The following is a 12097-nucleotide window of genomic DNA, read 5'->3' on the forward strand; positions in this document are numbered from 1 at the left end:
TTACTGGGAAATAATTTAAATGTTGGTTCTGACAAAAACATTTTTTAATGTTGGTGACTAGCATAGTGCCTGGCACATAGGAGGCAGGCAATAAATATTTACTGAATGAATGAATGAATGAATGAAACCAACAAGCAGGTAAACAAAAAGTTGTCTTCACAAATAAAGGTAACCAAAATCTCACTTTCAGGGTAGTATATAAGTATAGTTTTTCCCAATTTCTCCAAGAAGAGAACAAAAGCTTGTAGTTGGAAGCCAAGACAAGAGCTATAACCAATGAACATCTATGTCAGGGGGTGCCGACCCCTGAACCCCCTGGCTGAAGCCCTTTGGGAGAAGGGATCTATGTAGAAAATTCTCATTTGGAGAAGACCAAATGGGAAAAGCAATCATGATCATTTGAGCAATCCACCTTTGGGTTTTCCTTTCTTTCAGTACACCATTTCATATAACGTTGTCCACCTGCCATTACTACAGAGTTCATAAAATAAATTGTGTTGTACCGTCTTTTCAACATGATAAAAATAATCCACTGATTATATCTCATAGAAAACGTCTTGTGCTATATGTGACAAGTATAAGAAAAATAAGTGTGGATAAGGTGGAGTAGAAGTGGAGCCATTTTATGAGCTATAAAAACTGACAAAAGGAATGGAGGAAAATGGCAATGAAATTGAGCCCACTGATGAAGGATGGCTGTCATAGGAATGCTGCACCAAATAAAAAGAATATCAGTATGAGAACATCACTGATGTACATCAGATGAAGACTTACATAGTGATACTAATTATAAAAATAAGGGTTTGGAGCACCGATAAAAATAAATCATCAAAATTCCCAGGAAATGTCAGAGAACTGAGAAGTACAAATAAAAATATAGAGAGGTGCCTGGTGTGGCTCAGTGGTTTAGCGTTGACCTATGAACCAGAAGGTCACGGTTCAATTCCCAGTCATGGCACATGCCTGGGTTGCGGGCTCAATCCTCAGTGTGGAACATGCAGGAGGCAGCCAATCAATGATTCTCTCTTATCACTGATGCTTCTATCTCTCTCTCCCTCTCCCTCCCTCACTGAAATCAATAAAAATATTTTTTTAAAAATAGAGTAGTAAATAATTTTATAAAATTACAATAAAGAATAACTCAATTTAATAATAATCTATTTAATTTTCTTTAAATTCATGAATTTTTTTTTGTTTGTTTATAACAGTACTTAGTATTCCCAGTAGAATTTCTCTCATCCTATGTATTCAATTTAAGGAATCCTTCAGTTTTTCTACTCATTCCTTCCAAGTTCCAAAAGAAGTCCTACTTTCTTTTACCTCCAAGTAATACCCAAGGGTACTGAATAAAATTCTTAGCTAAGATCCTAGGTGCCTAGTTAAGAATTACTAACTTCAAGCAATAAACAGGAATAGCAAATCTCTTAAGAGTGCTTTCGTGTGTTTTTTAATGACATATTTTCATTCATTCATTCATTCATTCATTCATTCACAAGATCCATCATCCTTACAGGCCAGGGGCTGTGCCAGGCACTACAGACAGCGGTGAACTAGAAAATCTTGCTCCCTGCCCTTACAGAGAGCACAGTAGGGACTATCAACAACCAAGTTAAAGCAAACAGCACTGTGATATTTGTGCTGAAGCAAACAACAGGGCAGGTGGTAGGCAAGAGGAGGAAATCTACTTCAGGCGGGTAGTCAGGACAGGCATCTCTGATGAGGTGCAATTTATTCCCATGCCCAACCCCAGAGAGAGTGGAAGGGGCTAGCCAAGTGCTGGGGTTCTGATATTCCAGGCAGAGGAAAGAGCCTGTAAAAAGGTTGTTCCTGGAGCTACAAGCCAGCCATAGATGGGGTGACGGACAAAGGGAGAGAGAGGAGGCTCATTATAAATATGCCAACGGCATCTCTCCATGTGACTCACCCAACACGCCTTTGCGTTTACACACACTTTCCCCTCTGCCTGGAACCCCTCCCTTCTACTCTCTCTGCCACCTGAAAGGTCCCTCCTCTGGGAGACATTCCCTGACCCTCCAGAGAAGAACAAAAGTCCAGGAGTCAATCCCTCCTTACCCGTGTTCCCACAGCACCTGGGATGTGCCACTGTCATACCTCTTACCACATTGCACAGAATCGCTGTGGTCAAGGGCCTAGACGCAGGGATCTTGCCTTATTTGTCTGTTTCCCAGCAGTCTGCTCTGGAACGTGACTCCAGCAAACAGGCAGTAAATGACAAGTGAGTGGCCACACCAAGAGAGGAAAGGACAAGTTAAAGGAAGGCATTTGGAATAGCGCTATGGTTACAACTCATTAACCCATTTGTAGTTTTGAAGACAGGATGTTTTCTATCCCCATATGATTTTCATACAACAAACCCTTTGGGGAAAATCACCTTCCATCACAGAGAAGTGACAGGATCATTTTCACAGTGTTTCCTTAGACATCAGCCCCGATCCATTCACATTAGACAAGCATGCATTCCATTCCCTGACAGGCCCTACCCTAGGCTCTGAGGCCGACAGTCACCCTGCCCTAGAATGTCTTCAAGACTAGTCAGCAAAGCAAATCACATTTCCAAAGTGTTGTTAATGACTGACCTTGTAAGATTTTTTTACATGTAATTTATTTTTTTCATAATGTTAAGAAAAACTGCTTTTTTTAAAAATTCCAAGGTCACCCAGAGGACAAAATCCTTTAAGATCTGTCATTCAGAACTGTCCACACTAATTCGGAGCTCACTGAGTCCTGCCGAGGTTTCCTTGCTACAACCGATGGACAAAAGGTTAAGGAGCCACCACATTCTCGGCGAGTCTTCTTTACCTGCCTGCGACTCCCTGCCATCTCCAAGCGTGAAATCAGACGCCACTTCCAGTTCTCCTTGGCTCAGCATGTCCTCCAAAGGCAGTTAAGATTCACCAACCAACCATGCATGTTTCCTACAGTCGCTGGAGAATGTGCTTTTATGGAGTCAAATTGAAAAACAAGGCCGAACAGTATGGGAACCACGGAGAGAGGAGTCCCTCCCAACTGCCCCAACCAGAATGGTGACATTCCTGCCTCAGCACAGCCCAATCCTGGTCTATTCCGTCTGAGCCTGAGCCTCTGCCAGACTGGGGAGCCTGTCACTTTAAAATCCGGATGTGTGGCAGCACTCATCTGCCTAGGAACGCGGAGGTGTGCATTTTGGCTGTTCAAATTGCTTACAATACAGAGAAGCCAAGCACTTCCTCGCTTTTTCTCGGGTTTTCCTTCCATTGGAGTCAAATGAAAATTTGGGTGGGCAAAAATGTTTAGGAATTAAACAACTTTTTAAAATGTTCCTAAGTGTCCAGCTCTCGCAAGAGACCTTGCTCTCATAAAGTTTACAATCAATTTTTCAGCCTCTATATTCCAGATGAATCGCTAAAGCTTTTAGGAGCCATCCATTAATATCCTAAATAATGCATGTGGTCAAGCTGAAAGGTAAACTGTGCCTCTTCAACCAGGATTGAAAATACTATTGAGTGAAATGCAAACTGCATCTTTCTGCCAACCTCAACGCACAGCCTGCTGCTCACTTCACCCCCAATCACTGCCCTCATGCACACTGGCCGTAGGCCAAGGTCTGCCCTACGCAGGGCCTGCGCACAGGCTCTGCCCTCAGCCAACGCCCTCTACCCTCTTCACATGTCTACTGCAATATCCCTACTAGTGCCCAACTCAGGCAGGTAAAGGCCCATCAGGATACACTACCACAGCACGGCAGCACACTCAGCCCCTAGGCCCGTGGCTGACAAACCGCGGCTCGCGAGCCACATGCAGCTCTTTGGCCCCTTCAGTGTGGCTCTTCCACAAAATACCACGTGCAGGCGTGCACGTGCAGTGCGATTGAAACTTCGTGGCCCATGTGCAGAAGTCGGTATTTTGTGGAAGAGCCACACTGAAGGGGCCAAAGAGCTGCATGTGGCTCGCAAGCTGCGGTTTGCCGAGCCGCGGACCACTGCCTTAGGCAATCAACTATTAGTATATGCTTCCCTTTGAAACTGTTTCTTCTATTAGTCTACACAACCCAAAGGGCCAGACATCATGTCTGTAGTGCTCATCAATTTTCCTGACCATGCCCAGTGCAGTGGCATACGGGGCACTCAATAAACAGTTCTTTCCATTTCAGATTGTTGTCGCTATAAAACTACCTGGCACGCTGCTATCACTTCCAAGCTCTAAGGAAACCAATGTTCATTTTAAACCATCCACTTTGACAGGGGTTATTGCAAACCAGGGGGTCCATGAACTCAGAAAGGGGAAAAGTAGATATTTTTCACTAACCTTTAACAGAAATTTGCATCACATATTACAAAGGTAGGCCATAAAGCACACTATTAGTAGTACCTTTGACTGTATCACCAACAAAAATCATGGCCATTTTCATAAGACATTACAGATAAAAAAAATGGCTGATTATCACCTCAGGACAGTATGGGAGCTACTGGGCTCACTGTTAGATCTTGTCACTGAATGCACTAATAAAACACAAATATGACTCTATCACAGGCTTCTTAAGTATTTTGTAACTGAATTTTTATATAATTGGTTTTCCATTATAATGCCATGCATTTTATTTTATGCATTTTAAAACGTTTCTCTGGATTCACCAAACTGCGAAAGAGGTCATGGGTTAAAAAAAAAAAAAAGAAAGAAAGAAAGAAAAAGAAAAAACAGGGAGGAAGGTGATGAGAATAAAAAATGAAAACTCTGATCTCCATCATCATCAAGAAATATAAATACTGATGTACCAAGAAACACATTCTGTTTTCAATGGATTGAACATGATTTTATTCACTGGGAAAGGGAGAAAAAAAAAACAATCTAAAAAAAAGACAATACAAAACAGAATTATTAAGAAGTCATTTTTTCAATAAAAAAACTCTATTTTACTAGTTTTAGTACAAAACAACTATAAAAGAGGAAGTTCTTGAGGGTCATTTACAAGGTTAATAGTTACTGTACAGTTCAACTATCCTACATCCTTGATATATTCTTAATAATGATAAAACTTCTCCCACTTTTTCCAGAAAGACTCATCTTTGATCCAGAGAGCCCCTTGGGTTGGTAAAGTGAGAAACAAGGCAGGTAGGGTTACAAAATATATCACAGCCTATCATCTTCTGCATCAGCTCTGGGAATATATATGCACATACCCACCAGGAGGAGTAGCAGAGTAATCATTAACACCTGACTGTGAGTTGCTTTAAGAGCAGTAACACCCACCACCCTCCAATAAAAAAGGAGGCCGACCAGAGAAGGGAGGAGCCTCCATTACGGTAGCAGGCCAATGGACATCTAGAGGCTGGGTCAGCAGAAAAAAGCTCAGAGAAGGCACGTAAGTCAAATTTTGCAGACCCTCGATGGCAGCCAGAGGTCCCGCTCTCCTTATTAGGAATGCTCTGGAAGACTGAAAACATAGCTTTTCTCACATAAATTAAGACCGTTTCTGGCCAGTTCCGTTCAGCAGCTCCAGTTACATTCAGTGAAACTTTCATTCTTTCCCACCAAAAGGAGCATAACAGGTCCTTGCACCCCTGCTCTGTCCTTCCCATTTGCCCTCTCCCCCATCCTCCCTGTTTACCCCAAAACTCCGGACTCCAAGCGCAAGGCCTGCCTGTTGGAATCCACAGGCAGGTATCACATCTCTTTCGGAATATGAACACAGTAAACATAAACCTGAAATCTCTCAAGAAGTTCACACACCCCAAACTCCCAGCAGAATATTTCCCGGAAATCTGTGAAAGTATTTATTCTGAGGCACAAAACCACAAGACAGCTATCAAGAAAAGGGAGCGAGACGTTGGCCTGAAGTCCGGGAATCCCAGAGCAGCAGAAAGAACACCAAGTCCGGGGCCACGGTTTAATCTTGGAAAGCCATGTCCTCCCTCGTTGACAGATTCCTCAATTATCAGACAAAGGGAGTAGACTTAGGTGGCCCCTTAAAGCATCTTCTAGCTCTAAAGTTCTGTGCGGCTCCCTGTTGTTCCAACAGCCATCCATGGTTACAAGGGAGTGGGAAGGACAGGGGCCGCTTACCTCTGAAAATGGTGCCTAAGTCAGGAAATACTGGAAAGAGATCATTTCAGCTTCAAGGTCTCATTCGGAATTCTGTTATTTAATTTGTACTTCCTTACTAGTAAACTAAAGATACGCAGCATGAGAAATGTCTAACTGAAAATAGTCCATAATCACTAGCAATACAAAAAGTATGTGACTGTAATGTGAAGAGAAACTTGTTCAAATTAATTTGGATATTTACAGTTCACATGCACATTAAGTGATTTCTAAGGCCACGAAGCCTGGAAAAAGATCGAGGAAGTAGTAGGGTAATCATGCCTGACAGTGGTAAGAAATCAGTGCTGAGAAAAGACAGCTACTGAAAAAATGGAGACCACATTATTCCCAGAGGTTTATTGACTGCCAAGACAGTAATATTGTGCAGCATTTTCTATACCTTCAATACATTTTCCAACAGAATTATTTCCAGAGTAAATCTCTCATTACCTCTTTCTCAATCTCCATCAAAGTCATAAATGCTCATAGATTTGTGGGGGGTTTTTTAAATCAAATAGGACTACAACAAAATTCAGCAATCCTGCCCAGCCCTCCCTTTCAACAGGCCAGCCACTTCTGTTTATTATCTATTTGTTCTGACACTCATTTACGCATTTATACTGCGGTTTCCAGATTGTAAGTCAGACATTATTTACAGAATTTTATTATAGTAATTAAGGATTTACTTCCCTTATATCCACTCTTCCATTCTCTATCCAGTGGTGTGTTTGTTTGTTTTAAGGAAAATCAGTATTCACAAATTTGGGGGGTGTGTTTTAAATATATTTTTATTTATTTAAGAGAGAGAGGAAGGAAGAAAAAGGAAGTGGGAAGGGGGGCAGGGGAGAGAGAGAGAGAGAGAGAGAGAGAGAGAGAGAAACATCAATCATTTGCCTCCCATATACACCCCAACAGAAGACCAAACCCACAACCCAGGCACGTGCCCTGACCAGGAATCAAACCAGCGACCCTTCAGTGCACGGGACGATGCTCAACCAACTGAGCCACACCAGACAAGACTCCATCCAGTCTTTTGTTTCTTATATCATCCTTTAAATTTCCAAGACCTTTCTCATTCCCCAAATCTGATTTTTTTATAGCATTCTGCTCTTGTTTTCAAAGATGCAATTAATTTCCCACTTCTCTGAGGATATTTATTATATATCATTTTCCTGTTTCCCCTAAATTCCTTTTTCCTGCTGTTTGTTTGGGGACGGCATCAATCCTCAAATCCCTGGCTCCTGACAGCCCCTCACATATTAAAATGAGGCCACCAATGCTCAAGTTCCATGAGCTTGGGTGTCGCTTGATGACTGGGGGGCTCAAAGTAGGTAATTTCCGTGCTGTAACTACACTGTACTCCCAATACGGTAGAAGCATCCTCTGCCTTGGAGCTGGTGTAGCTTTAGGAATTCTGGGACAGGTGTGCCAGGGTTTCACCCTCCTGGTATCACTTAATCCTCCTGAGGTCAAACCAGAGCCCCAGCGTCTTCTCTAGGTCGGGCTCCCAAGTCAGGGTTCAGGTTCCCCAGGGAATATATAAATCTCTGTTCTCCTGAGCAAATGGGGAAGAAGGGAGTCCAAATGTGCTGTTCACGGATCTCAACCAAACTCCCAGTGTTTAACCCCCGACTTCTCCCCCTTCCTGCTGATCCAACTACAGACAGTACTGGTGACTCGGAGTCAGGGGGCTTGTAAATTCTGAGAGATACATCCTGAAGCCTCTTTCCATCGGTCCTGCTCTGGAGCCTCAGTACTAACCACTCCACCACCATCTCCCAACATGGGCCACCTTGCCCACCCATAGCTACCTTGTCTCCACTTTCCTCTGGACACATGAGTTTATTCCTCTTTGTTCTTTTACCATAATTATAGTGATATCATGGCAGCAAGCTGTGAAAACTACAGACACTCCACCGCTTCCAATGGTAAGATCTGCTCTCTTCAACATCCTTAGGAAGACCCTCCACATGGTCTCATTACCATGAGCCGGGCACCGATTTACATGGTGCCATATGCAGGCAAAGACTTGGTCCTCACAGCCCCGAATTCTAAAAGCAATTTTGCTGAATATCTTATGGCCAAAACCACACTTTGTACAGTAATATTCATAACATCAGATGTATTTGTCAGTTATTTATTCTCTTCATGATTAGGTCTGATTTGGAATTTGAATTCAACATTTACAATATGATACAAAGCGATTTCATATGTAGCAAAATTTTACAGTTATAGCATATTACATTTCTTTGCTTGACCTTCAAATGTGAAATTTTACTTTGCATTTAGTAATTCAGTATGGCCCAGTTATAAGTGCTATTTGGGGACTTGAGTGCACATTCACTTTATAAACTAATAGTACTAAAGTTCATTATAACTTTATTAAAAACTCCAATAAATTTTATCTCTGAAAGTGTACGCTAAAATAAACATAGAAATCCAAAGTTTATCTATATTTATTTTAAAAAAAACTATAGGTGTATCAAGTACATTAATAATGAAAGAAAAAATACCCAATGTAGATGGTCCTTAACCTAACAGCTCAATGCCTCACAACCAATAAACAGGGCTGCCTATAAGTTTTAAAAACACAAAGAGCCATTCCCATCTTGGCTGAAAGGGAACACATATGTTTCTGATAGTAACATGCTGAAATACAGAAATCATTTTTCAAGACCTTCTTTTGGATCAGAAAGAACTTCACAGCTGGATGCCAATATTCCCCACAAAACCCAGTGAAACTGACTGTGGCTACCTATAAAGAGAGTGGAAACTTCTCAAGCTAATAAAAGTAAGGTTTTCCAGCATATTCATAAAATTGCAAACTTAGCATAAATTATGTGGTTTGATAGCTCACATACAGCCAGTTTGATCAAGCCATTGGAAGTCATGCAAGCTCATAAAATATATTTTGCCCAAGTCATGATATATCTTTAATGTATCATAAAAAGATGGTAAGAAAGCAAGAAATTTAATAATGTGTTCTTTATTTTCTTTAAACCTTCCTGTTTCTGCAATAGCTAAAGTAAGTAAAGGTAATTACTACTAAGTGATTTCGAACTTAAGGCAAAATCAATATTAACGTTGTGCTCCATGGATTCCAACCCAGGCATATTTAATAGCCCCTAGCATTCAAAACAGAGTATCTCTAACCTTTATTTCCTTGCTCCCTTCCACCACATCACTAAATGGAGCAGGAGGATTTTTTCACTCTCATTCAAATGATAATAGTTTTATCATTTATAGTAATCAATTAGTGCTGATAAATGAATATAGATGAATGATGTTTACAATTTTACAAATAATATTTATAATCCACAACTTACCTAGTAGTCATGACAATTTAATAGCCTTCTGAAGGAAGTGTAATTGATCCAATTACCAAAGTAAGAATTACCAAGTTTCCTGCATAATTAGAAATGTCTTCATTACTTAAATGTGGGAAATAGACCTTAAAATCCTAGGGCAGCCAAAACAGTTAAACTCTCTACATTTGGACAGGATTTACCTTCTAAAAAGATCAAAATCAAATACTCCGTGTACATTTTCCTATGTCTTTAGCCTAAAGTATTCTATTCGTTAATCCTTTATACACATATCCAGCCCCCATGTGCCGAGCGTTGTTCAAGGCAGTGACGTAAAATGGTCTATGAAATCCTTTTACTTTCTATCCCACACTCTGCCCATCAGTCTCATCTAGCGGCCTCCGTATGCTTGTGAGTCAGTGTCTTTCATTTCCCGTACCTATTAGGAAAGATAGAAACCCCAGGTGATGCGTCACAACCCTGAGTTTTGTGGGAGAAATAAATTCCTGGCCCACAAAGTGACCTGCAGGACAGCTGTTGAAAGGGCTCTCACAGACTTTGGGGGATTAGCGGGTACAGGTTTCCAGACGCAAAACGGTAAATCCAGCAGACACACTGGATGGGTGCTCACTAAGATAGGACGGTAAACCCAGCAGACACACCGGATGGGTGCTCACTAAGACAGGATGGTAAACCCAGCAGACACACTGGCTGGGTGCTCACTGAGACAGGACGGTAAACCCAGCAGACACACTGGCTGGGTGCTCACTAAGACAGGACGGTAAACCCAGCAGACACACCAGATGAGTGCTCACTAAGACAGGACGGTAAACCCAGGAGACACACCGGATGGGTGCTCACTAAGACAGGACGGTAAACCCAGCAGACACACTGGCTGGGTGCTCACTAAGACAGGACGGTAAACCCAGTAGACACACCAGATGAGTGCTCACTAAGACAGGACAATAAATCCAGCAGACACACTGGATGGGTGCTCACTAAGACAGGACGGTAAACCCAGTAGACACACCAGATGAGTGCTCACTAAGACAGGACAATAAATCCAGCAGACACACTGGATGGATGCTCACTAAGACAGGATGGTAAACCCAGTAGACACACCAGATGAGTGCTCACTAAGACAGGACAATAAATCCAGCAGACACACTGGATGGGTGCTCACTAAGAAAGGACACACCGCAGGGAATCACAGAGAGCACTTGTTGCACAAACATCCAGACAGCTAAAGCCTCCATGTAACAAACAGAAACAGCCAGATCCCAAGCAGAGGCCACATGTACCAAGCAACCGACACCAGGCTCCATTTTGATAACTATAGAGTTTCTTAGGTTTTCTTGTAATCAGATAACTTCAAACGTATTTACTATCATTATTATTTGCTCAGAGTTACAGACTAAGCACTAAATCCTACAGGTAACAATTTAGAGTGTGGCCCAGCTACCTGGGTTTAACTCTGCCACTTGCGACCTGTGCTATGTTGGGTAACCACTCTGTATTTTGGTTTCCTGATTGTAAAACGTGGATGATCACAGAAGTGCCCTTTCACAGGGCTGTTGTGAGAATTAAATGATTTCATGTGTGTGTGTGTCTGTACTAGTATGTATACATTCCTATATACACCTATATGCAAGTGTGTGTGTTGTATGTGTGTGTGTGTGTGTAAATAAGGGTAAAACAGCTTAATAGTGACTGGCCTAGGAAGCATGCAAAAACCATTAAGCTACTCTTCTTATTACTGCAATGCTTCTTATACACCAAATTATTCCATGTGGTGTCTCAGGTTAAAGTTAAGGAAACACTAAACATGTACAACTGTGTTTAATATGATGAGCTAGAGATGATTTAAGTTTTTCAGCTGATTCCAAATACCTGTGCCATACGGCCACTGACGCACAGTAAGCTTACCTGGGCGCTTCAGCCAGCACCTCCCTCCACCCCATCCCCTTCGGCAGGAAGAGGCTATAAGAGAATCTGGCAAATAACGCACAAGTGGAATCTCGGTTGCTGGGAAAGCACTTAAGAGAATTTAAGAAGGTGACTGGGGTGAGTGGTCCCAGTATTAAAGGAGGCTTCTGCGAGTCCATCACCAGCCTGAATCCTAACATTTCACACCACAGCTGACAAAGGCAGGGGTGAAAAACAGCGTGAGTGGCACTCGTTGTTTGGATTGCTTTTACACTAACTTGTTTTAATGTTTTACCTCTGTAATCCTACCTATGAGAAACTGCCCTTTGCTCCCAAATGCTCCTATCACCTTAGTCTATACCAGGGGTGGGCAAACTTTTTGACTCGAGGGCCACAATGGGTTCTTAAACTGGACCGGAGGGCCGGAACAAAAGCATGGATGGAGTGTTTGTGTGAACTAATATAAATTCAAAGTAAACATCATTACATAAAAGGGTACGGTCTTTTTTTTCAATAGTTTTATTTATTTCAAACGGGCCGGATCCGGCCCGCGGGCCGTAGTTTGCCCACGGCTGGTCTATACACTTCCTCTCCCTCCTGCTGCTTCCCCTACTTCCCACACTGTGAGGTCCAACCAGAATGTCAAAGTGTGTACGTCTGAGTATTTGTCAACCAATGTTGTGGCTGGAAACATGGGTCGGCATCTATTCTGCCAGACCTGGTAACCCTCTGTCTCCCGCAATAGCCTGCAGAGAGTCAAGAGCAAGTGATGCAAAGAGAGGAAGAGA

The 12097-nt window shown here is 42.2% G+C and overlaps 1 protein-coding gene across 1 annotated transcript in view; it reads right to left on the minus strand.

The window, feature by feature from the left end:
- The window catches only part of UTRN (utrophin), a 445898-nt gene that overhangs the window by 404554 nt on the left and 29247 nt on the right, over nucleotides 1-12097 (minus strand). The window lies entirely within an intron of this gene.

Source organism: Myotis nattereri (assembly GCF_964212035.1).
Source record: "Myotis nattereri genome assembly, chromosome: 6".
Lineage (NCBI taxonomy): Eukaryota > Metazoa > Chordata > Mammalia > Chiroptera > Vespertilionidae > Myotis > Myotis nattereri.